The sequence below is a fragment of the Pinus tabuliformis genome, chromosome 1_1 (assembly GCF_031772625.1).
Source record: "Pinus tabuliformis cultivar Carrire ecotype Pingquan chromosome 1_1, CPIR1, whole genome shotgun sequence".
In the NCBI taxonomy this organism is placed as follows: domain Eukaryota; kingdom Viridiplantae; phylum Streptophyta; class Pinopsida; order Pinales; family Pinaceae; genus Pinus; species Pinus tabuliformis.
The window spans coordinates 971,396,847-971,423,248 of NC_142297.1; positions in this window are offsets into that span (position 1 = coordinate 971,396,847).

Sequence of the window (26,402 nt, forward strand, 5' to 3'; positions counted from 1 at the left end):
GCCTAAAGTGCCACAACCACAGACAGCTGCAGACTACGTAAGGACAAACCTAGAGGTCCTCGCCAAAAACAGACACCCAATGGACCAAATTGAGCTACATAAGAAAACAGGTGAAATGGTCTATGCCACATTAGCAGACAAGGCAATGCTGGCCCACCAATTGAAGGAATCATTCAGCAATACATTTGCTCAATTGGATTTGGAGAAAATGTCTTCCTTGGCTAAAGACAACAGAATAAAGACCTTGGAGGAAATCATTATGGAGTTAGGGCATGATCCTAAGGATGCCAAGGGCATCAAGGCCCTCATGAAGAAAAAAGAAGAAGATATTGCTGCACTTAGAAAGCAATTGAGGCTGCCTTTAACCATGTACCCTCAAACTACAAAACTTGCAGAAGAGAAGGCTGGTGAAGACATGATGGATTTACTAATGAGGATGAATCAAAGGATAATTCAAATGGAGCAAGAGTTGGAGAAAGCATTGCAAGCCAAGCAAGGAGAGTCGACCTCCCAGCCACCTGAAACAGCTCCAATAGTCACTACTGCTCCTACTACAGGCACAACAACGGCCCCTCCTCTCATCCCAGCATCAACAATAGGTACATCAGCTACAGATGCTTCAGCAGCAACAAGAATAACAGCACCAGACTCTAGCATGAGCATGGAAGAAATGATGAAAGCAGTGAAGGAGCTAGAATTCCAAATGTCAGAGTTGAAAGAGGCCAAAGAAAAGTTGGCCAAGCTAGAGGTAAGCTATGACAAATCCAAGATAACAGTGGCAGAAAAAAACCAGAGAGATTAAAGCCCTGGAGAATAAGGTGAAATCCTTGGAAAAGGATCTCACTCTTCACAAACCTCTACCAGATATTAAAAAAAATTTGTGGACCAAAATTGGCCAGTCTATCATTGACCAATGGCAATCAATTCAGACAATCCATGAACAAATTGAATTAATAGAAATAGCCAGAGTAGAGATGCAAAGGGCTAGGGCATCATTGGGAAACATGCCTGAACAGGCTAATAGACTTATTCAATTTTTGAATACTCAAACCAGAGAGCAACTAGCAGCGCTAGATATTAGGAACAAAACAGAAACCATTTTGATAGTGAAAAAGGTGCTGACCCTCAGGAATTTTGTTCAAAATCTAGAAAGAAAATGTCAAGAAATGCAGGCTGAAATAAATGCTTTTACAGAAAAGTTCACAGCCTTACAGCAAAGGGGTCTACCCAGTTTGGTGACCAGCAATCAAAGGCTATTGACACATGAACAGTATGCCCACAAGAGAAATAATTATGTTGCCAACCAGATCACTGCATCATCAAGCACTTCAGAAGGCACAGGACCTCCCACTGGGCAGAGCTTATATGACAAACTGGAAAATCTGTTCTACATTGAACATGAAATAAATCATCTTTTTGATGTCCAGCCCAACTTCTATAGGTATACTAAAGCTAATGAGACACTGATAAAAATACAAAGACATCAGTTGCCTACAGAACAATGGTGGCAGGAGATGCTGGAGGTTTTACCAAGGTAATTTTGGTTCCTTTTCTTTTTTGATCATCTACGTATCAGCAAATTCAAATGCACAGGCCACCTGTCAAAGAATGAGAACAGCAGAAAAAGAAATCAGATTGGGACAGCAGCTCATTAATGCAGAACCATACACATTAAAGACACAACTACCAACCGACTTATTGAGTCAAAAAGTCAAACACAGCAGACCACCTAAGGCAGCCAGTACAGCGCAGTTACTCCTACATTCATTATGCTCGATTCTCAATGTCATTTATTGCCTTTGAAGGAGTAGATGGATGAATTTATGTCTTGATATTTTCTCTATGAGATATTTTGTGAACTCTTTTTGTATAAATACCTCCCTTGGAGATGTATTGTTGTTGGTTGGTGAATATCATTTTGGACCTGCGCTGTATGTTTTGAGAACTCTTCTGAAATAAAATTGCTGGAATGCTTTGCTGGTGAATTTGCTGGTTATGGAATCAATGGCTGAAGAATAGATTGCAGAATTATCGTGTTATTACATGGATCAATAAGTTTTCTTTACTCTTGTGTTACTGTATTTGTGTCTTATTTACCATCTAAATATCATGCTCTAAGTTACAGGAAGAAAGAATAACCCAGAATTTACTTTGCTGTACTCTGTGTTCAATTCCTGTAATTTTATATGTTTTCTATAGGACTAATATAGGCAAGAATTATTGACTGCTCTTGTCTCCCTGGTTCTTACACCTTAAATATAATGAAGAAATTCTTAACTGCTCCTTGATAATATTTAATCATTTTCCCTCTGTTAGCATAATGAAAGATTCTTAATTGCCTTTCATTCCCTGACTTCACTTCATCTTATTCTAGCTTGAAAATTGTTCTATGTGTAACTATCTTGCTCTGTAGTCCTACTCTACCAAAGAAACCATACTCAAAGGTTTATTTTCATTGGACTCCATCAACCCAATGGTCTGAACTTCTCTCATATTACAGCCCTGTTCTACTGAATGTCATCTTCCAAACACCAAACAAAACTTGTGCTTCATAACTAGCCTAACACATAACAAAACAAATCTAAATCATAAAGGGAGAGCCCTCTCTGGTTGCAGATTGGCTAGAATCTGCAACTAAAAGATTGGTTAGTGGTTACCTCGGCCGTATTCCCCCCCTAAGAGCTTTCCTGGGGAGCAACCTAAGTGATAACACTTCCAACTTCCTTGACTGTTTTTCAATTTAGCTAACCACTCATACAGTTCAATGGGGAAGGTGCAGAAGAAGATCTCGTCTATTTTCGTATACAGATACATGTTCAACCACTATTCCTCTAACAGGCGCAGATTCCTATTTTCTTGCGTGCGCGAACTCATGAATCTTTCGATCCAACCACTTTTCAATTTATTTCTTGGTCGGATTCCAATGATGCGAAATTACACATTTCTTTCAAGTAGATCTTGGTCCTGGAAACAGAATCATTTGTTGGCTTAGGGGGTCCTGACCCAGGTTTAGAGTTAGCTACGCCAACCAAAAAACCCTACACTATGGCCCTTTCGGAAACAACCTACATAGTGCAGGATGCAGTCTCACCCGAAGTAGTATGGGGGGATGCAAGAACCAAGTTTCTTCATCCAGAGACTAGTGTGATGTCTTCCAGTGCCTTAGATCCGTCTTTGCGCATATCGATAATCTCTTAGGGCTCATCATTGTACTTTGTTAGAACAACTTTGAGACCTTCACGAAGTTCTACGATTAGTCCTTACGGACCTTAACAATCAATTTTCCTACTTACGTGCATCAGAGAGTAGTCCTAAATTAGTGTTCACGCAGATTTACTTAAGTCATTAGTAAACATAAGAGAAATCACCAGAGTCTTCGCGAAAGTATTTAAACATACATTTCATACATTTTCAAGACTTATTCAAGAAAATCGCGTACCATACAATGAATATCTCATGAAACAAATCATTCATCAACAACATATAAAATTAACGGAGATAAACATAAATACTCATGAATTCTTCGGAAAACTATCTTTATTGATCTTCAATTCAAGATTACATACTCAAACTGCCCTGCACACACAACTGCAAGGGTCTGCGCACTCAGCTGCAGACTCTCCTAGGCATCCGTGCACTTAGTTGCAGAGCCTTTCTTTCCCTATCTAAGCATAGGAATCAGAGCCTTCCTTCCTATTGTAACGGCTACAACCACCCTCCAAAATTTTTCCTTAGCTTCATTACGGAGCTTCCCTACCAACCTTTCACAACAACATGTCTTGTCTTGTCAAGTACACAAGCTTCAATGGTTTTCTTGCAGAATGACAGCCTGTCCATCAAAGCTTGTTGCATCCCCCTCACAAGATGTTTCACCAGACTTGGTCTAGTTGCAGGCTGAGCAACTCCCTTAAGAAATTACGCAATTCTAGAGGGGAACCAGTCTTCCCTACAAAAATTGTGCAATTTTGTATGGCAGCCTGTTGGGCTCTGGAATTGCACAAATTTGCTTGTCACTGTTCACTGGAAAAATTGCGCAATTCCTCCCAACAGGACTACTCAGCCCAAAAATTGTGCAATTCTGGGCAACAGTCAATTGCTGTACTAAAAATTTGTGCAATCCCTCTGGGCAACCAGCCCAACTCCCTCCCAAAAATGCTCATTTTTTCCTCCCAGCTGAGCAGACTCTTGCATGCTATTAGGGGAGTTTTGAGGTCTAAAATGGGATTCATAAGAAAAATGTACAACAAAAATAAACTTTATAAGAACCAATAGGATTCAAGATGATGATGTCAACCATGGGGGATGATTCACCATTTTTGGAGTAAAAAAAATAAAAATAATAAAATAATAAAACTACTTTTTCAACTCGTATTTTAAACTTATCTCCCTAAGTTTTTACTCAAATTTCGAGCAGGAGTACTCATTGGATGCAAAATTTAATTCATCATCCAAGGAGTACCCATGTTGCATACTTTCGATGGACCCTGCTACATGAAAAATTAGAAATACATGAAAAACGTGATTGCAATCACGTTTTTCATGTATTTCTAATTTTTCATGTAGCAGGGTCCATCGAAAGTATGCAACATGGGTACTCCTTGCATGAGGAATCAAATTATGCATCCAATGAGTATTTTCGCTCGAAATTTGAGTAAACCATAAAGAGATAAGTTGAAAATGCGAGTTGAAAAAATAGTTTCTTCTTTTTTCCCTTTAAAATTTGATGATGTAATCTAATCTTATTTTATTATTTCCACTATTATTTTATAATTTCCTTAGGAGGCCCATTTTAGACCTCAAAAATCCCCTAATGGCAGATGAATTGACTGATTCCCTCCAGGACTGAGCAAAACTGATTTGCATGCATGGGCTGCTTCTCCCAAGGCAACATGCAAAGGCATCCCTTGATTCAGGGATCTATTTTTAGCAGCTGGAGGTTGCATATAAGAATCATTTCATAAGCCTCCCACCAAGTTTTGATCTTCCTAGATTTGTGGCACGCGCATCACATCTTCTATTTTATCAAAACTCGTGAATAAGGCACTGCAGATCTCTTTCCTCGCATCGACCTTGCAGCTTTGACATCCCACATTTCATCTAGGAGTCGTCAGCACATTCAACTCAGTTGTTTTGGAGTAAGCCCACTTTTCATGTCTTGCATTGCGTTTCTGTCTCTTTTTGTATATCGCTTCGTGTGAGTGTTGTCTGCTTGATTTCAATGAGCACTTTCTATCGTTTTCATGTATGTTAGCTTGTATAAGCATCGTTTCAATTTTCGTTTGCATCTCACTACTGTCGCATGCATGACACTGTTTTGCACAGACGGTCATCATTGCGGCAACTCGCTTTACACACATGCATGCTTTCCCATTTTTTGAATCCTGCACTTTCTATTTGCATGAATGATCATTCACTCTTGTTTGAACTCATCTCACCATGCATTCACACTTCTCACGATTTCAGTCACCTATCAGCTTGACTGGGTTTCCTTGGCCTGAACCGTGCCTTGACCGACTATCACTGCACATTTCTGGAAGCAAAGGCTCTACCTTCCCTCCAAAAATTGCGCAAGTCTAGCCAGGCACTGACCTCCAAGATTGCATTGCGCAATTCTTGGAGGCAATGTACTCTTGGCCCCAGAAACTACGCAATGCAGTTTGTTGGTTGCATGTCACTGTTGATTGAAATTGTGCATTGCATAGTTTTAGTACTCAGCAGGCCATGTTGGATTGTGCATTGCGCAGTTCCAACAGCCAGTCAGCCTCCTGACAGCTTAGACTAGGTTTCCTTGGCCTGAACCGTGCCTTTCTTGACTATCACTACACATTTCTAAAAGCGAAGGCTCTACCTTCCCTCTAGAAATTGCACAATTTTAACCAGGCACTGACCTCCAAGATTGCATTGCGCAATTCTTGGAGGTAGTGTCCTCTTAGGCCCAGAAACTACGCAATGCAGTTTGCTGGTTGCATGTCATTGCTGATTGAAATTGCACATTACGCAGTTTTAGTCCTCAGCAGGCCAGGTTGGACTCTGCATTACGTAGTTCCTACAGTCAGTCAGCCCCTTGACAGCCTAGACTGTGCCTTGTGCAGTTTTGGCAGTCAGTCTCCTGACCTCCCAGCAGAAATTACGCAACCTTCATGACCAGTCACATAGGTATGTTGCAATTCAGTTCTCATGTTTGTTTTGGTTTTCGACTGACACATCGTTTGCCATGAGTGTTGCCATGTCTCCAGGTATTTGAGGTGTTCATCTGCCTCTTAGTAGCACAAGTACAATGGCCTTCAGGAGAGCAGAGTCAAAGGACATTGTTGAAAGCACAACGTGGGTTGCAGCCAAGAAAGTGTCTATGAGATTGCCTACCTATGAAGACATCAATTTGTTCATAGACAATGACATCAAAATAAGATGGTAGCATCATCACAACGATTAGCATCACAGTGAGAAACACCATATGTAGCAGCAGAAAGCAACACACCTGCATGCGATGAATGTAAGAGGAAGGTTGTTGACAACAGAGAGGCAGAACAAAGTTGCAAGCTCAAGTAGATCCACTTGTGATGAAAGAAACTTTAGAGACTCAGGCTATGAGGTGACGGCACGACATGAAGATCACATGAAGGCAGAGAACGGAACAGAGAAGGAGTTTCATGTGTTAAAGCAACAACTCGAGGAGGAACAAGAGCTACATAGACGAGAGAATCAGTTGCAGCAGCAACAGGTATAGCCGGGGGCACAACATCCACTCACGGATGAAACTATGTCCATACAAGTTATAGATCCATCCCAGCAGCTGACACGAAGCAGATAAGGTGAGCGATGTTGTTAATCACATGCAAGGGAATGCAACAACATACATGTCATTATGCGCATGCATGCAATCCCACCCTTTTGGCAAACTCACCAAGGCGGAGACAAGAAGCAAGTCTGGCTGGAGCTAAACATGTACTCCAACAATTTGATGCGCACGGCCACCAGCACATGCTTGGAGAGTAGCATAGACACTATGCATCAACATGTTGTTGATCTGGTTGCACCAGGATGACCATGCGCATGCTATCAGACGAGTTGGACAGAGGAGCCATATTAGTGCACTCGGATACAACGAAGGCAAGAGTTCACTTCATCAAGATGTCACCATCGAGCGCACGAACACCATCACGGACAACCAAGCTTGGCATCAGCTCGCCTCCTTCAACCATCATAAGCATGTCAAAGAGTTGGTCTTATCACAATGGTTCGAGTGTCAATGATGTCTTGCATGGCTTGCTCAAGTCATTTTGTCTCATATGCGCACATGTGCATTGTAATGTAATGTCTTGTCAAGTGGAAGTTCAAGTTTCTATAGCTGAATGTAACAGTCATAGAGTAGTTGAAGAGTCATGAGGATAGATGAACGGTCTGGAAGGGGAATTTCAAGGTTCACCCCACCCTTTGCTATAAATAATACCTCATAACTTATTGTATAGGGTTTTGGTCAACCAAGCTTCCGATAAGACAATCTTAGAGAGAGCTTGGATAGTATTGTAATGAGCCTTGGCTTCTCCACTACGCAGAGCTAGTATATCTCTTTGGAGGAGCAAACGGTTGTGGCTGTAACGTTCCGCTATCAGAATTAGTGGTTGGACATGGATGTATTGTATGAATGGAACTTACACTTCTTAATATAACAGAGCCATCACGTTTCATGCATATGTTGTATTGTATTCCAGCTATCTTGTTTAATCTAAATGATATATGTATTTGTTTGCTTACACATGCATGTATGGACTATTCTGTATAAGTATGTATGAATCTTTCTGAAATGTGTTGTTGGTTTAACCATCACTTTGGATTTCTTGCTAACTTGCTTTCCAGCTTGTGATGCATCTTCGCTCATGTGTTCCCTTCCAAGCTGCGTACTATTACAGGTTTCCAAGGGGCACACTCACCCCACTCTTCGTGTGTTAGAACCATTCATGCACCTTCCTCGTCTCGTCACAACTTTCACACCCTCGCTACCAACAAGGACATCTTACTTGCCTCTATGCGAAATCGCGGTCAAGGCATTATCGTACGACCCACTGCTGGGACTCCTACACCAAACAGTCTGAGGTCTAATTGGGACTTCTTACTGGGGAGATCCCCTGACATGTTAACAGGTCTAGCACCGTCAACAATTCCCTAGCTCCTATCCTAGGTTCTTCAATCAATCCAATTCTCTATCTTCGCTCCATCTAGTTTCTCTTCTTGTTACTTCACTAAGTCTCACTATTTATAGCCTTTTTCATACAATGCCATGGTCTGCAGACCATGTGTGAATCTCAAAATTGACTCAAAACTTATCCAAAACAAGGGGCTAAGCCCCTTTTGAATCCTATTCACCTAGGCACTTCACATCCACAAATCGCAGAGACTTTACATTATTTACAAAATTGTACCAAAATTTGGGTTATCTTAACCCCAAACTAACCCAAGGGACCCCATCCCAATACATTCTTCAGCCCAAAAGGTATTACCGTTTATTGAAAAAAATCCCATTCTGTCATGTAGGTGGTCTTACTTCGATCCTCTAGCACGATATTGATCTAATGGTGCCACGAGAGCTCATCAGTGAACAAGTAGGTTTCCTACCATCCAACATTTTCCAACACCTAGTCTGTAAATGGCGTAGGGAATGGGTCATGGATGCATGCATCATTCAACTTCCTTAGGTCTACGCATATCCAAATTTCATCATGCTGATTCTTTTCTTGGAATACCATGGCACTCACCGAGTCTGATTCCTCCACAAGTTCAATGATCCCAACTTCCAACATCTTATCCAACTCCTTGCACACATTTTCCTTATATTTGGGATTTAAGTGGTAGGGGCACTGCTTAAAAGGCTTCGCATCTGGCTTCGAATTAATCTTCATGATTCCCAAATCCCCTATGATCCCCTTCAAATTAGAAAACTTGATGGGAAACAAGTCTTGATACTCACGTAGTAGCTCTGTGACCTTATTAACTGTATCTTCATCCAAATAGTCAATTATCCTAGCAAACTTTGGTTGCGCGTCTGATCCAATATTTACCTGCTTAGTCTTTAAGGGCTCCAATATGTCTGGGATTGTTGCTTTAGGTCCCTCAACCTCACGTTGTCCTTTGGACTTGGGAATACTAATGTTTCTAGGGTCATCTTCGCTTTCTTCTAAAGTCACATTATAACATTCCAGTGCATGGCGCAGTTGTGTATTCCAATCTGGTTGAACCCATGCTATCGATTCTATTTTAAAGATCACAACTTTGATTTATTGGATCTCCTCGTCAATAGATTCAAAACCATCTTCAAAGATGAAAGTTAACAAGAAGCTTTCCTTCAGGATATCCCATTCAACCATCCCATGTCGCAACTCAGTTTCCAAGTACCAGTTCATTGGGATGGTATCCAAAGTGTGACAAAATATGTGAACCCATTCTGGCTGCGGTTCCTTTCCCCATGCTTGAGTCCATCCCGCCAAATGTTCATTCAGATTGTCCTTCCCTATGTAATTCTCTGTCATACGGGTATTGGTGTACCTAAACCTTAGCTTCATCATCCTCTAATATTCTTTCCAATCGGCGAAGCTTTCCTTATGCGTACCCCACCAACGGGTAGGCGTAGCTCGCAGTACCAAATCTAGCACTTGGAACCGATGCTCTTCTGGCACATCCCTCTCAAATTTGTCCAAAAATAAATTAACATATTATAAACCATCATAATAAGGCAATTTCCTTACCTTGGTAGATATGCAGCGAAGCGATTTCGTCAGCATGTTTCAACGCAACGAGGAGACTTCATGTAATTGGTTCTGCCAATGCTCAAGCTCTTCATCAAAATCTGAAGTGTAGGAACTATCCCTATCCCATGCGATTCATCCATCCGCTGTAGGGTTAATCCAGTCCTCATCGTGCATAGTGATCTTATAAATCTGATCAATATCGCCATCCTCCTCGTAATCGCAGACTGGCTCAGTATATCGTGCACCTTCTGTTGGATCGAATGGAACAATGACTCGGAGCTCCTTTCTTTCGAATGTCATTCGATGTTTCTTAAGATTAATAATTTCATCCATATCAAAATCCCAATCAATGCCTAGTAGCACAGGATAAGGGTTACTATCGTCAACTATCTCGATCACTTCAAATTCAGATAGGGTGCTTGCTCCTTCAATATCTATTGTGACCCCATACAAGTGCCCCATAGGAATGATCTTTTGCTGGTTTGCCACACGCAACTGGATAGGAGACCATTGCAGCACAGGCCTCCCCACTCTTTCCCATGTTTTCTTCGGCAGAACATTCGGATCAGATCCTAGATTGAGAATTACCTAGCCCATATCATACTCCCCAATTTGTGCAGTTAGTCTCATCTCGCAACCCGTTCGCTTCTTTATTTTTCCCACTTTGCATACTGCCTGCTATTTTGGAGGAGTTTTAATCTTACCTATGAAATTATAAATTAGCTCCTGTAGCCCTTCTAACACCCTTATATCCCGTAAGAGCTTCATACAAGTCTTCAAAAATGTTGCTAACAATGAAGGGTCTACATCTTGTGCACTATTGTTTCCGCCAGACTTCTCCTGACTTCCTGATGTAGAGGTTTCTACGAAGCGCTTTCTAGCTTCCATAAAAGTTTCCTTTGTACTACTTAGGTCAAACCCAACTTCCTTCTCAACATCCTTTCATACCCATCCTTCAGCCTCTGGCTGCTTGCCCTTATCATCTCATGTGGCTATACTGCTTCGTGTCACGATATTGACGCTAGGCTCCTCTTCACGAGTCTCCTCTCTCACCATTTGAATATTCTGCGTAGATGTATAAGATTTATTTTCTTGCATCTTTGCTATAAGTACAGGGAAATCTTCTATAACATGATCAAACTGCTGGCAATACTGATAGGAGGGGTGTATTGGATTCTGAAAATCACACGTGAAATGACCTGCCACCCCACAATTGTAACAAATAACATGTCTGCGAACCCTTCTGGCTCCTCCTTCTTGTCCTCTTCCTTGGCCTTGGAATCCTCCATGTGTTGCACCCGCGCCTTGATCTTGAGGCTGATTTTCTGCCTACATCCTATATGTAGGGGTCCGCTCCATCATTGTTTCATAGCTTCAACATTTGCGCTCATCATGCCCAAATGATTTGTAGAAAGTGCAGAACAATTGTTGCGGAGTTTGCACAAACTTTTGTAGGAGATTACAGTTATCAGTCACGTGTTTCCCAGAGATTTGACTAATAGCGCACCATAAGGCTACTCTTGTGCTTGACCCAATGGTGTTTTTTTGCTTCAGGGGGACAGGACCTTCCCCAATAAGGTAATTCTGATAAACTAGGAAACGGTCTTTATCATGACCATGGAATTTATACTTTAGGCACCAAACTTCTACACGCACCTCGGGCTAGACTTCCTTTCCTTTCTTAAGGCTTTATAATGCCATGTGCAGGCTGGATAGTTGTGACTGAATCTGTCGTACCCCCAAATTTGTATCCTTCACAAGTGAAGCCTCCATTTACATGGGAATCTCCAAGGCTTCATCTTGCTCTCCTATTTTTTGTTGTGGTAGTTTCAATCTCGGGTGAGGTAGGAGCGAAGCAATGTACCAGTTTCTGTGTTGATCATCTATGATTATCATACTAGCCTGCTGAATCAGACACTTCAATATTTAATCAAAGTCCCATGCAAACTCATTCACCCTCTACTGAATCTCTTTAAATTATGTTACTGACTGGGCTTGTGATTTGGGTTTCTTAAACTCATTGTTCAGTGCTTGTTGGGTTTCTAGCATATTCGCGTTGGGTTTACCTAAGAAAAACTTGATATACCAACTCAGTGCTCTGTCATGTAGCACTGTGACCAGCTGTGCTTTCTTCATATTGCCATCAGTTATTTTTTGTGCCTTCCATACAAAATTTGCAATGAACCAAAATTTCTTAGGGTCTTCAGTCCCCAAACCCTTAAATACAAGCATCTTCATCGTGTTTTCCATGTTAAATGATGGAGGTGGAGGTGGAGGCGAAGGTGTAGGTGTGTGGGGTGGAGGTGGAGGTGGAGGTGGAGTGGATGGGTGAGGTATCCCTGTGATACCCTAGCTTACAATTTGCAGCGCACTTTGGGGTTCCCTCAGAATACTATTTTTTTCATCACTATTAGATAATCCTAATAGCGGACTATATTCAGAACCTGAATCTAGGTTCCTTCTTAATGCTCTCCCACTTCATGTAGTCCCAAACATCAATTTAAAGGCATAACCCATTTTTCACACAATAACATCTTAATCCAGGTCTTCAGGGATTTCAAGTACTTACCTCTTGGTCCCTTGAAAAACCTGTGCTCTGCTTCACTATAACTGGTGGATGTATCGATTGCGAACTTAGTAATGAATCCTCCTCAAATATTATCGATCCAATGATTGACGGCTTGCGTGATTTTGGTTTTTGAAGTCTCCAAGTGCTTCACTTGTTCTGGGGTCCATATAATAGAGCCATTAAGCTTCCACGTATGCTAAATATCCACCAATTTGGACAGCCACTCATGCAATTCGCAGGCAAAAGAGCAGAACAATATCATGTGTTCATCTATGAATAAGTATCTATTCATCCACTCTTCCTCCGTGCAATTTTCGATCTATGCACTTTTCAATCTCTTTCCTAGTAGCGAACCATTTATCATACATTCCTCAGATAGATCCCGATCTTGGCAACAAAACCATTTGTTGGCTTGATGGGCCCTGACCCAGGTTCAAAGTTAATTGTTCCAACCAACAAAATCCTAAACTGCTGGACCTTTCGGAAACAACCGGCGTAGGGAAGGATGCAATCTCACCCGAAGCAGTATTGGGGGATGACAAAACCAAGTTTCTACATCCAGAGTTCCGTGTGATGGGTTCCTGTGGCTTCTAGGGCTTAGTTTTGTCTTCGTGAACCCTATCCTTCCCAAAACAGATAATTGCAGTAATTCATATAAACAAAAAGTATACCTTCACGAAGGCCTTTAAACATTCATAACATCAATAAATCATATTGATCTACTATTTTCGTGCATAAGATAAGCATTCATTCATATAATTTTAGATACAGAGTGAAAATACAGAAAAATGCAGAAGTAAATACAGATACACAGATGCACAATTTATGGATCAAAATTGTCTTTATTAGATGTATTCTTTCAAGTACAGACTCTTCTTCCCTGCGCACTCAGCTGCAGGGGCCCATGCACTCAGCCTGCAGACTTACCAAGGTCTCCGTGCACTCAGCTGTAGGAGCCTTCCCCTTCACCTAAGTACAGGAAATAGACTTTCCTGCCTTAGCTTACTTGCCCATACAATGATTTTCTATCCCCATGTTACCTCCTCGACTCATTATGACCCTTCTATATATATCCTTTGCTTTTACAATACCATGGTCCGTGGACCATGGGCGGGTCTCAAAACTTCTTATCTCCTAACAACCTAAGGGACTAAAGCCCTTTGACTCTTATTACCTTTGCGCTCCACTTCCACAAATCATGGAGACTTTACAATTATACAAAAATTAAGTACCAAAACTTGACCCCAGGGGACCCTATCCCAACATAAATAATTAAATTAAATATTAATAATAATTAAAGAATAACAATTTATTTATATTAAACTAGTACAACCACATTAAAAATATTAATGTGGTTGATATAGCACAACCACATTTAGTGTGCATATATCAACCACATTAATATTTTTAATGTGGTTGTGCTAGTAATGATGTTCTTCCCTCATAAAGAATTATAGGCTACCACGACCTATTTAAACATAGGGGTTCTTAAAACATATAGTTTTAATAATATATACATATATAATGTGTTTTTGTTTTTATATGATATAATATTTTTTTTTATTATTCTTCTATTCTGTGAGTTATTATTACTCATATATATAAAATGGTGTTATATATATATATATATATATATATATATATATATATATATATATATATATATATATATCTATATATATATATATATATATATATATATATATATATATATATATAGATATATATATATATTCCTTTGGAAAAATATGGGCAGATCAACCCCGAAGGGAATCTATTAAAGCCCATTGGCTAGACTAGCAGGGCCTAACCCCAAGGGCGTCGAGGAGAATTGACCCTGTGACCTCCCAATCTGCGAGGTAGTTAACAATGCAGACTTGACCAATTAAGCTAACCCTTGGGGATATATATATATATATATATATATATATATATATATATATATATATATATATATATATATATATATATATGTATATATATATATATATATGTATATATATATATATATATGTATATATATATATATATATATATATGTATATGTATATATATATATATATATATATGTATATATATATATATATATATATATATATATGTATATATATATATATACATATATATATATACAATTATTTAAATTAGGTTGATATTTATGGAAAATTATATACATTCCCAAGGTAAATAAACTGACACAAACTGATATAATCCTCAAAACTAGATATCGAGATTAAGCAAATTATAATCACTGGATAGCTTTTTAGGAGAAGCGAAGGCAAAAAGGAGTATGGAACTTGATGGGAAAAACCACTCATGATCAAACCATCAAGGTGATGACCCCAAGCATAAAAGCCAAATAATGAGGATAGGGAAAATTATTGATCAAACAAATGCATTTAGAAGAGCAAATTTTCAAAAATTCTAATGGGGGCCCCTTCATTTTGAGTCAAAATGTAAGGGAGTTGTTGGCAGGCCAAAAAATGGAGACATACTGGGGTGAACCAGTTATCTTTGGTAACATAAACTAAAGGTTCACAAACACAAGGAACTGAAGGATAAGGGTCTTCCTGCACTTCTTATTTATTGATACCATGATTTCTATTTATTAATTGATCTTTTAAAAGTTATCAGAATTAGTAAAAATATTTCCAATACTATCCAAAGAACTTTGAAGAATAAGAAACAAAATTATTATTAACAAAGTACACTTTATCAGGAATCAATTCTTATAAAATTTCTAGGTAGTCAGATGAATAACTAGTATGTAGGATGACCTCAATACCATAGATATGGTCGATGTTGTCAGTAGACATTCATAGCCTCGACAGGGATACCTTAAAACCCAGATTAGATGCTCGAGTCTCATTATATTAGTTATAGGTTCATAGTTAAGCATTTTTCCTATTTGCTACTGTTGAAGTAGACTCAGAATCCCCTTAAAGGTGTGGGATAACATGTAGATTCTGAAATATTTACACATAAGTTTATTCAATATTGATTTGGAATCACATATGTCATAGATGAAGGCACTATTGCCAGCATGCATCCATAACCTCAGCATGGATGTCTCTTAGACTCGTTTTACCTGAGCACTTTTATCCTAGGAAGATAAAATAAAGAGGATTTAGAACCATGAGCAATGATTATGAATCTTAATTGAGATCATCTAGTAAATGGGGAAGAAAGTCTAAAATCTCCTTAAGAGATAGGATGGCATAAAAGGTCAAATGTTTACTAGAGTCATTGACTTCCCTTTGTTCCTTGAAATAAATTCCTTTAAAAGTGATCTTTCTTTTTATATTATTTCTGAAATGATATTGTCTTTGGATAAAGCCCCAAGAGTTAGCTCAACCAGTCAAATCAGTACCTGGCCAATCAGGAGGTCACAGGGTCATTCCCGAAAGCTCTTGGGGTCAGGTCTAGATATAGGCCGAGGGGTGTGATCCCCTTCGAGGTCGATCTACCCAGTTCTTACTGTGGACGTAGCGGCTACCCAGTGACCATGGGTATCCGTGAACCACATATGAAAAAAATGGATATTGTCTTTGGATAATATTTGAATTTTTTTACTAAAAACTTAATAAATATTGTATCATGGTAATAGATTTCAGCGAACAAGAATTTCCTTAAATAATTTCCTTAACGCTGGCCTTTAGACTTCTTATGAGAGAGATATAAAAATAGACCAAAGTAGTGAAACCATTGTCAAAGGATATAAAAGGAAAAGAACAGAGGTTGGCCAACATAAAAAAATACCAAATCGCAAGTTAAAAAAGGATCAAACTTCGAGAGATAAGAGTATCATTGAACATTTTAAATATTTCGCTATTTGATCCTTTTAATAGTATGTTTGTCTAAAATTGAATTTAATTAAACCTTGTATATGATGTTTCATAGACTTGGCCATCTTATTAAATGAAATCAAAATGCTCAACCAAAATAACTCAAAATCAAATGTGCAATCATGATACTGATAAAAGCCATAACAATTCCACAAAAAGAAAATTTTATGAGTAATCAAAAGTGAATTATTTCACTTTAAATATTCTTGTTCCAAGATATTTATAATTATACTAAGTATCAAAACATAATGAACAAGAACATAAAAAAGAAAGATGGAAAATAAAGAAAACTTCCCTGATGGTGCCATAATGGTGACTCATCCTTCAGTTGATGCTTCCATGACTGCATTATTTTAACAAAAAAAAATTGAAAATCAAACAAAAACTAATATATTCTAAAACCTAACCTAAACTAATAGATGGTCACAAAACTAAGTGTAGTCATATTTCTAGTGTAACCCTTGAATCGACTCCAATGTTGTAATGACAAAGAAAACCTAAATTAGTAAAGTAAATTGGAGTGTGGTAAAATAAAAATGAAATAAATCATATTTACTTTCATAATCTTCATTGGTAAATAAATCAAGTATAATATTACCACTCTCTAGGAACTTTGATCGATAAGATCGCTCAAACCAATCTCCATTCATATATTGGTATGTACCAATACTGACATTGAATTGTTTAAAGGAATTGGAAAATGAAAATTCTTGTGAAAGAATCTCAATGTTTATAATAGGATTGATTTCAGACATTTCATCAAGAGAATGAAAACTTGTCATTGTTTTAAATTGAAAAGGAAGTGTCTCATTTTCTTGATGATTCTTAATGATCTCACATACTTCAAAATTAATATTTGAGATGAAGAAACCATATTAACCAACATTTTAAACTATTTCCATTTGATGCAAAGGCTTTCTGACCAATATCATGATGGGAACCAATAATCATATTTGATTTATTATCATCTTCAATCTCAAGTAATTAATTATTATAAGAACAAGATTCTTCGTTAGACATAGATTTAACCAAATAATTAAAATAGACACTTTGAGATAGATTTGAATCATTTCTTAATCCCCCTATTGATAAGCATTAATAGGTTCATGGGGTGAAATATTACCACCAGAAGAACATAAAATTGATATTTCAGACTTATGTTTAGGAAGTTCTATGCCATCTTTTTGCATAACATCATCATAATTATCATAACGAACTTCCCTTTCTCACAAACCATGACAACGATTAGACTCATTATCATCGACAAATGGATATGCAAGAGATTCATTAACATGTAGATCATTTTTAACCTCAATTTCATGAATAGAGTTTAGGGAAAGCTCGTCAAGCTCATTCTGTTGATTTACATGAATTTCCTCTTTACTTAAATTTGAACTAGTTAAAATTGGAGTTTGAGAATGAAGATGAAATGAATCATTATCATATGTATTAAGGTCGGTAAACAAATCAGGATACATAAAATAATGATTACCAGAGAATATTTGATTTTCATGATTGTGAAATTAGACATCTACCATGTTTTTATTAATTAAGCTTTGATCAATGGGTTAATATTCTTTTAAAATAATAGGCACTGGTTCTCGATTAAGATCTAAGGAAGAATCATCACTGTCAGGTTCGCTGATTAAATATTATTTTCTATGAAACTTAATGATTTTTTATCTTCACAACCAACATCAAGAAGTATTTCAGGAATATTTTTAGATTTAAGATTAAGATCTAAATTACTTTTAGATCGCTGAGCATGTGTGGTTGTGAAAAGGTTTTAGATTCATTGATTGGCATCGAAGAGTTAAGAATACAAGTAAGATTAACCATTGGATCTATGTCTTAATGATCCTGAGAAAAATATATGTTGTTTTCAACATTTTTTGTTTCGCTTCACTTATTTTCAAAAGGAACAAGAACAAAAAATAATAATATTAACTCTTCCATAAATGGTAAATCTACAATGAAGAGAACAAAATCTAGAAGAGAACTCTTCAATAGGTTCATTTTGATGCATTAAAAGGTTATTTATTGTTTAGCATAACATGCCACAATTGTACTTCTGATGAGTGTTAAGAAATACTTCAGTGAATTGGTTCCATGAATTGATATATTTCACTAGCAATGCTTTGAGCCAATTTCTAATTCTCCCTTAGAAAATTAGAGTAAACAACCTTCATAACTCAACGTCAATAAGATTTCTAAAAGATTTAGATTTATACAGAAAACGACGAAGATTTCTAAGAGGAGAAATTGTATCCTCATCATCAAATCTTAGCTTTGACAAGTAGTTGACTATCTCTTTGGGAATGCTCCTAGTAGGCTGACACGAACTAAAATCATGCTGAAAAAAAATATGTTAGGAAAGGAGCCATGAGCAATAAACAACATTAAAAAACAAATACTCTATAAGGCCATCCTGTTAGATTTTCCCTCCTTCTAGTGCCATTTTGTTGGCGCGAGTTTTATGACCTTTGTTAACAAAGGAGAAGTTACCGAGACCAGAGCTCTTTAAATAGCCCAAGATATTTGGTGTGGTCACTATTGACAAATTTTAAGGCTCTATTATCCCTTCGTCTCTTCCTCTTCTGAAGGAAAAGACAATGGGTTTATCCTATCACTATCCTACGATTAATCTATAGCTTCTGAATTAACGCTTATGTGATCCATAAATCGAATATGAGAGAATTTTCAGTGAAAATCACATCATAAGAAATATGTCGATGCGTTTCGAACCATCTAGTGTGGTTCATTGTTACGACAAGATGGAGAATCATATCAAGGCAACAAATTAAATAAAGATATTAATGTAGAGACCCTTAAAAAAAATTAACAGTTAAATAAAAAACTAGTTTTGAAAAACGGATATTAGAATATTAAAAAGGCCTTAAGTCAAATAAATAGATTAATTCAATTATTTATAATCTTATTATTTATTATTATTTTACTTTTAGATTAAAATAAAGATTAAATTAATTAAATATTTATAAATTAAAATAATAATAATTAGATTAAATAATTAGACTTAAAATCAAATAATTGAATCAAATCCTTAAAATTAGGTCAAATAAAAAGATGAGAATTCAAAACTTTAAAGGTTTGAATTCTCATCTTTTTATTTGACCTAATTTTAAGGATTTGATTCAATTATTTGATTTTAAGTTTAATTATTTAATCTAATTATTATTATTTTAATTTATAAAGCTTTTATTAATTTAATCTTTATTTTAACCTAAAATTAAAATAATAATAAATATTAAGAATATAAATAATTGACTTAATCTATTTATTTGACTTAAGGCCTTTTTAATATTCTAAATTCCGTTTTTAAAAACAAGCCATTTATTTAATCGTTAATATTTTTTAAGTGTCTCTACATTAATCTCTCTATTTGATCTACTGCCTTGATTTGATTCTCCATCTTGTCCTGACGATGAACCACACTAGATGGTTCAAAACACGTCGACATATTTCTTATGATGTGATTTTCACCGAAATTTATCTCATATTTAATCATAGTTGTTGTTTATACTAATCTACCTATTATACTAATTAAAAAATAAGTGAGGCATATATGATAAGATATGTTGAGATAGCATAGATAGGGAAGTTTACAAATTCCTCTACAAAAGAAATCAATAGTAATGTTGATTGTAGGAAGCAATATTTAGGCATTGATAATTGTATATCTACATTTCCTTCATCCTTAACATCCTTCAATTTTGGGACTCAAAAGGTTGTAAAGGATGGGAGTTAGAAGGCATAGAGGAAAACCTATTGATGATAAAAATGATGCTAAGGTCCATGCATCAAGTGAAATTTTTCAGTGAACATGTTTAAACCATATAAATAGTAATATTCCAGCAAGTAAAATATGTATTAGGGTAAGTAATTGAAACACAACCAGCTTTGAGGATATTTCTCACTCATTTGTATACTCACATATTTTGGCACAAAATATGACTTTAGTGGCTCTCAGTGTTGATTTCTTATTGTGAGTAGGAATGGAATTATCTCTGAAGAAGATGACACTTACGTTTAATTTCTAGCATATTTATTGAGAACAACATGGACCAAGAGGTATAATTATGTGTTGGAAGGTAGACTAATTTTGTTATAAACATATATGCATGGTTGATGTTTGAAAATACCATGAGTGTTAGTCTCAGGACATGGAGTACTTGCTTTTGACCGGCTGTTTAATGATTATTGAGTATGCATATCATGTTGTTTTGATTACAATTTCCTTTGTTATGATTATATATTTCATTCCTTTTGTGATGATTCTTTTATTGTTGCTTCTTGCATTACCTATTGATTTTTACAATCGATCGTTAATTTGATACTTGGGTGTCTTGAAGCAAGTTCGTTGAGCTGTCAGGGAAGCCACTGATTCTCAAAATGGGGCAATACATGAACTACATACCAAGTATGAATATGAAAACATAAGTGGTTGGAAAAAATGCCACATAACAACAATGTGATAGCCAAATATGTTGGTTGAGTCCATAAAATGGATATACAACAAAATGGTAAAAGGGAGTTTTCTTAACCCTAATGTTGTTACACATGTACTTATTTATTGCATACATACTGATATATCTATGAAAATGTCATTATGTCTGACATGATTATTAGGAAATTTTTGCAAAGAAAGATAATTGCTTACAGATGGTATAAAAAAAGGAATATAAACATGACTCTTGCATTGTAAACATGAAAAAAAAAGGCACACTACAAGAAAAAAGGTCATTGGTGAGGGTCATGCCTGTGACAGACCTTTAAGGTCCATCACCAATGTTGCATATGGTGACGGTCTTTAAAAAAGCGTTGTTGTAAGTGTATATAGTGATGGTATTTTAAGGTTTGTCACCAAATCCATTTTCAATGAAACTTCTGGTGAGGGTCGTTAAAGGATCGCCACTAATTCTCTCTTTGGTGACACTTTTGGTGAGGGTCGTTAAAGGCCCATCACTAATTCTCTCTTTGGTGACACTTCTAGTGACAATCTTTTATTGACCGTCACCAATGATATTTTTGGTTACTTTTGGTGACGGTCAATAAATGTTTGTCATCATTGATCATTCCAATGAGTTTTTTATGATGCTTCATGCCTGTGATGGACCTTTAAGGTCCATCACCAATGTCGCATATGGTGACGGTCTTTAAAAAATCATTGTTGTAAGTGTATATAGTGATGGTCCTTTAAGGTTTGTCACCAAAGCCATTTTCAATGACACTTTTGGTGAGGGTCGTTAAAGGCCCATCACTAATTCTCTCTTTGGTGACACTTTTGGTGAGGGTCGTTAAAGGCCCATCACTAATTCTCTCTTTGGTGACACTTCTAGTGATGATCTTTTATTGACCCTCAACAATGTTCTTTTTGGTTACTTTTGGTGATGGTCAAAAAGTGTTCATCATTGATCATTCCAATGAGTTTTTGATGATGTTGTGTACCTATTACTATAATTTTTGTCAAAAGATAACGATTTAACACCATTGTTGTGGAGTCTTTTTCATTATGTGTCCAAGGTCATAGTCGTTATAACAGCTAGTCAATTTGTTAAGAAGTAATTAGTGTGTATCATTTCCCTCAGGTCGTAAGAATATAGTTTTCCTATGAGTCAACACATGATTCATCTCTATTAGGTTTATTATCTAGAAGATTTCCTTTAAATAAATTTCCACTAGTGTATGTAGGAACTATATTATTTAATACATAATCAAGCCCTGTCAATTCTATTAATGAGAGAGACCTAGCACTCCTCAACACTCATGGCACACCTTAACATGCATTGGAATAGTACACTAACATTCCTTGGCACCTTGCATGTCTTGGAACATCTTTGTACCTTGAACATATTTGTACCTAGAACATCTTGCCATGAGTAGGACGCCCAAGCACATGTTGGCATGCCCGCATAGCACTCCCCTATCATGTGTTGGCATTCCCTGTAGTCCCTAGCATGCCCTGGAACACCTTGGCATAATATTTCATTGACAAACATTAGCACTTGGCACACATTGGCACTTGGCATGTATTGGAACATATTATTAGTGTGCCTAGCATGCCCCTTTTGAAAAATATAAAGTCCCGACTTATTAACCCTCTTATGTGTTCATTTCCTTGCATTTTAGCTTGGTTATTCCTTTTGTTTCCTTGAAACTCCTTGACGCATATTGGCATACTTTGGCACCCTGCACATCCTAGCATGTCTTAGCACCTGGAATGCCTTGGCACTATTTGGCACATGTTAGCACACCACGGAATTACCTATCACACTCTAGCACTTCTTTGCATTCCATGATATTCCCTGGAATGCCTTACCTATGCTTAGCATACCTTGTCACTCCCTCCTTAGCATGACAACTAGAACTCATTTACACTCCCCGACACACCCTCATATTCATTCAATTCCATGCATTTTGACATAATGCTCCCTTGTGTTGTGCTAGTACTCCCTAACACTCCTCATCATGCATTATCACTCTCTAGCACACCTTAGCACTCTTATATATTCTTTGCCACTTTATAGCATGCATCACACTCCCTACTGCACATTGGCACTAGGAAAGTCTTAGCATGTTTGGCATGTGTTGAGATGACTTGGAATGATTTGGCATGGTTTAATATTAAAGTTATTTGAGATCAATTATTGGAAACTATATGAGAAGAAACAGAGGAAGATTTGGCACTTCAAATGAATTGACACTTGGCACTTGGCACCTACTGGCACCTAGTGTTGGTGCCAATACCCATTTTGCACACCCTGCCACCTGGCACATCTTGGATGCATGTCGCCCTGACACTCTAGCATAACACACCTGGAACTCACTGACACTCCCTATCACACACTCTTATTTATTCATTTCCATGCATTTTCACCTAGTGATCCCTTGTGTTTCCCTCATACTCCCTAACACTCCTTAGCACGCATTGGCACACCTTTTCACTTGACACATCTTGGTATGTTTACCTATCATTCTATCATGCCTTAGAACTACCTATAATACCTTTTCACTCCCTCCTTAGAACACATGTAACTCACTAACACTTCATTTCCATGCATTTGAAACTAGTGCTCCCTTGTGTTCCCTGCCACTTCATCCTCACACTCCCTAGCACACGCTCACGCCACACCCTGGAACCTGACACATCTTGGCATGCCTATAATACCTTGGAACCATCTAGCATGTGCTATTACTTCTTGACATTCCCTGACACACCTTCGTACTCCCTAACTTTCATTCCCTCGTAGATAGCCTTACTTTTTTTGTGACTTGGGAACCCAACCAAGTCATTGGAAAAACAAATGTTCTGCCCAACCCAAAGTCTCCGTTTGTCTGAAACTACTTTGTCCAACCCCTTATTATAACCATAGGATTTCATCCTACAAGTATTATCTTGACCTTCTCCTAACACACTTTAACCTTGAGACACTTGGAATCAATTGACACTCCTTGGCACATGCTCTTATTCATCCATTTCCATGCATTTTGACCTAGTTCTCCCTTCTGATATTTTTGCACTCCCTAACACTCCTCAACATGCATTTAAATTGTCTGTCATGTGTTAGTACGCCTTTTCATTCCTTGACATGCCTCAAAACGCCTTAATTATCATTCCCTCACAACTGCCCTTAATTTTTTTGGGACTTGGAAACCCAACCAAGTCTTTCCTCGACTACAACAACCTGACCAAGTTACGGTTACTACAACTAGATTGTTCCTTGTTCATATAAGAACTAAATATAACTCATCTTAGGCTACTCATGTCCAATTTCAACTTATCCCACTTAACAAGTTACAAGTTACCAAGTCAAGGCTCACGTTTAACCATGGCCATAAAACAACTAAGAAACATAGTTTACATCTTGACATGCCATAACACCTACCACGTCTAACAATCCTTTGGAAACATATTTTACATCTTCTTGACTTGGGAGTTCTTATTTTGTAAATGTGACCCTTGACTATGCCATGAAAACCCTCCAAAACATTCTTAAATGATGGGAACTCCTCTTCATGTGTGAAGCCAGTGAAATATTTGATTTGTGCCTTAGGGAATGTAAAAGATACCCTTAATAGAAAACATGCATACAAATTTGTAGCCAAGTACCCTAAATGTGAGATGTTTCCACTTGTGCAATTGTGCTTCCAAATATGTGAACTCAACAACAAAACATGCCTTAAAATACATAATGTCTCTCAACATATGAAAGAAAAAGTAACCCTTACGCTAGTCTTCCTTCGTTGGCAGTTTGGGCCTTTTGTCACAAGGTATCTTCTCTTCTTTGGAAAGAGGACATAAACAATATTTTAGATGTTTCTAAATGGAGTACTCTTCACCTATGTCCTTCTCCTTTACACCACGTGATACAAATGCCAATTTTCATATTCTTGACTATGGTGTTCTTCTTTTATACATGTGACCCTTGACTATGCCATGAAATTATCCAAAATATTCTTAAAGGATGGGAGCACCTCTTCATGCATGAAGCTAGTGGAATGTGACAAGTCATCCAAAATTCCTCCAAATATGTGATTTGTGCCTTAGGAAATGTTAAAGGTACTCTCAATGGAAAAACGCATAAAGATTTGTGGCCAAGTGCCCTAAATATGAGATGTTGCCACTTGTGAAATTGTGCCTCCTTTTAATGCTCAAATTGGCACCCTAATTGTGAAAGACTCACAAGGTGTCACTTTGGGTCAACTCAAGCTTTTTGGCATTGTCACCTTATCAATGAATCCTCTCACTTTGGATTACTTATTGAATCTTGGGGGTATCCCAAAGCACAAATTTATGGGATCTTTTATGTGACTAGATCACTAGCACTGAAAACCATCTTTACATTGGATGGCTCAACATCTTGATGATCCCTATCCTATTGACCACAACTTTTGTATTCATTATTTCTTTAATTGCAACCCCTCTAGTAGATATTGATGGCATTCATGAGCCTATTTTTGGTTCTCTTCTTTATGGAAACAATATTATCTCCAACGCCATTATTCGATGAATGGCTACACAACAGGGACCCTATGAGCCAATCGTTCATGTTGTCGATGTAGTGCCCACATGACACAAACATTCAATTGTCTATCATAGCCAAACACTCTATGATGGGTTTCAAAGATACCCAACCTATGATATTAGACATTATATAATAGTAACTAATGAAATAACATAAATGATAGATGCAGAAGACAAGCCAAGACAGAAAGACATGAGAATATGGATCAATCCAGGGAAAAACCCCAAGATGGGGAAAACCCTTGATCAAATCTTCTTATTATTATCATCAAATGTTCAGTAGAGAAAGAGAGAGATTAAAATGATATAAAAGAACTTGCCAATATGAAGATCAGGCATCACTTCTCTTAGATCCATTCAATCTTGTAATCTGGGAAGTTTGTTCACAGAGGACAAATCATATTGTTGTACACGATCACTCTAGTTAGGGCAACAATAGTCCACTGCTTTCTAAGTTGACTGATCCAAAATTCCTCCTTTCTACTACGACCTTCCTTATTTCACATGATGCTCCCTTTCGCTCGCTTAAGGAGCTGGTTTATGACCACATTAAGGTCACCGTTGATATTATCTTTGTGGTTCTCAATTAGGGATTCTGAAGCATTCTGCTCTAGCCCTTGAATTATGTAAACAATGTGGCTTTTTTCTTCTTACAAGGGCTCTATTATTTGTAGTAGTCCTAGCATGTTTTTAAGTTTCCATGTCATCCTCAACACACACCTGAATACTATCATATAAGGTCAACGACTTTCTGTTGTATTTTAGCTTCCTGGGCAAGTGATTCAAGGCCTGCGGTTAAACTGTGAGAATATCTTCTAGCTACGGCCAAACTAGAGGAAGAAGTCCCATACAAAACAAGTCACGGCCCATATATAAGATTGTCCTTAACCATAGTGAAGCACTACTTCCAAACTCGGAACTGTTATGGCAAACCCCTAACCAAAACAGTCCCAACAATAAACATAATTTATGCTCCTTAATATTCGTTTCCGCAAAGATATATTTTTCTTTTGATTGATGTGTCCCAAATGAGAGAGAATTCTCCTCTATATATACAATTCAATGGAGTTGAGGGGACATGACTTTTGATCTTCTTAAGTTGACATATAGTTGAGGCCAACCTAAATAATTTACATGAGAGAAACATAAATTCAAAATTCCACTTCTACTTATCCAAATTTGATGATATTTAGATTGATTTT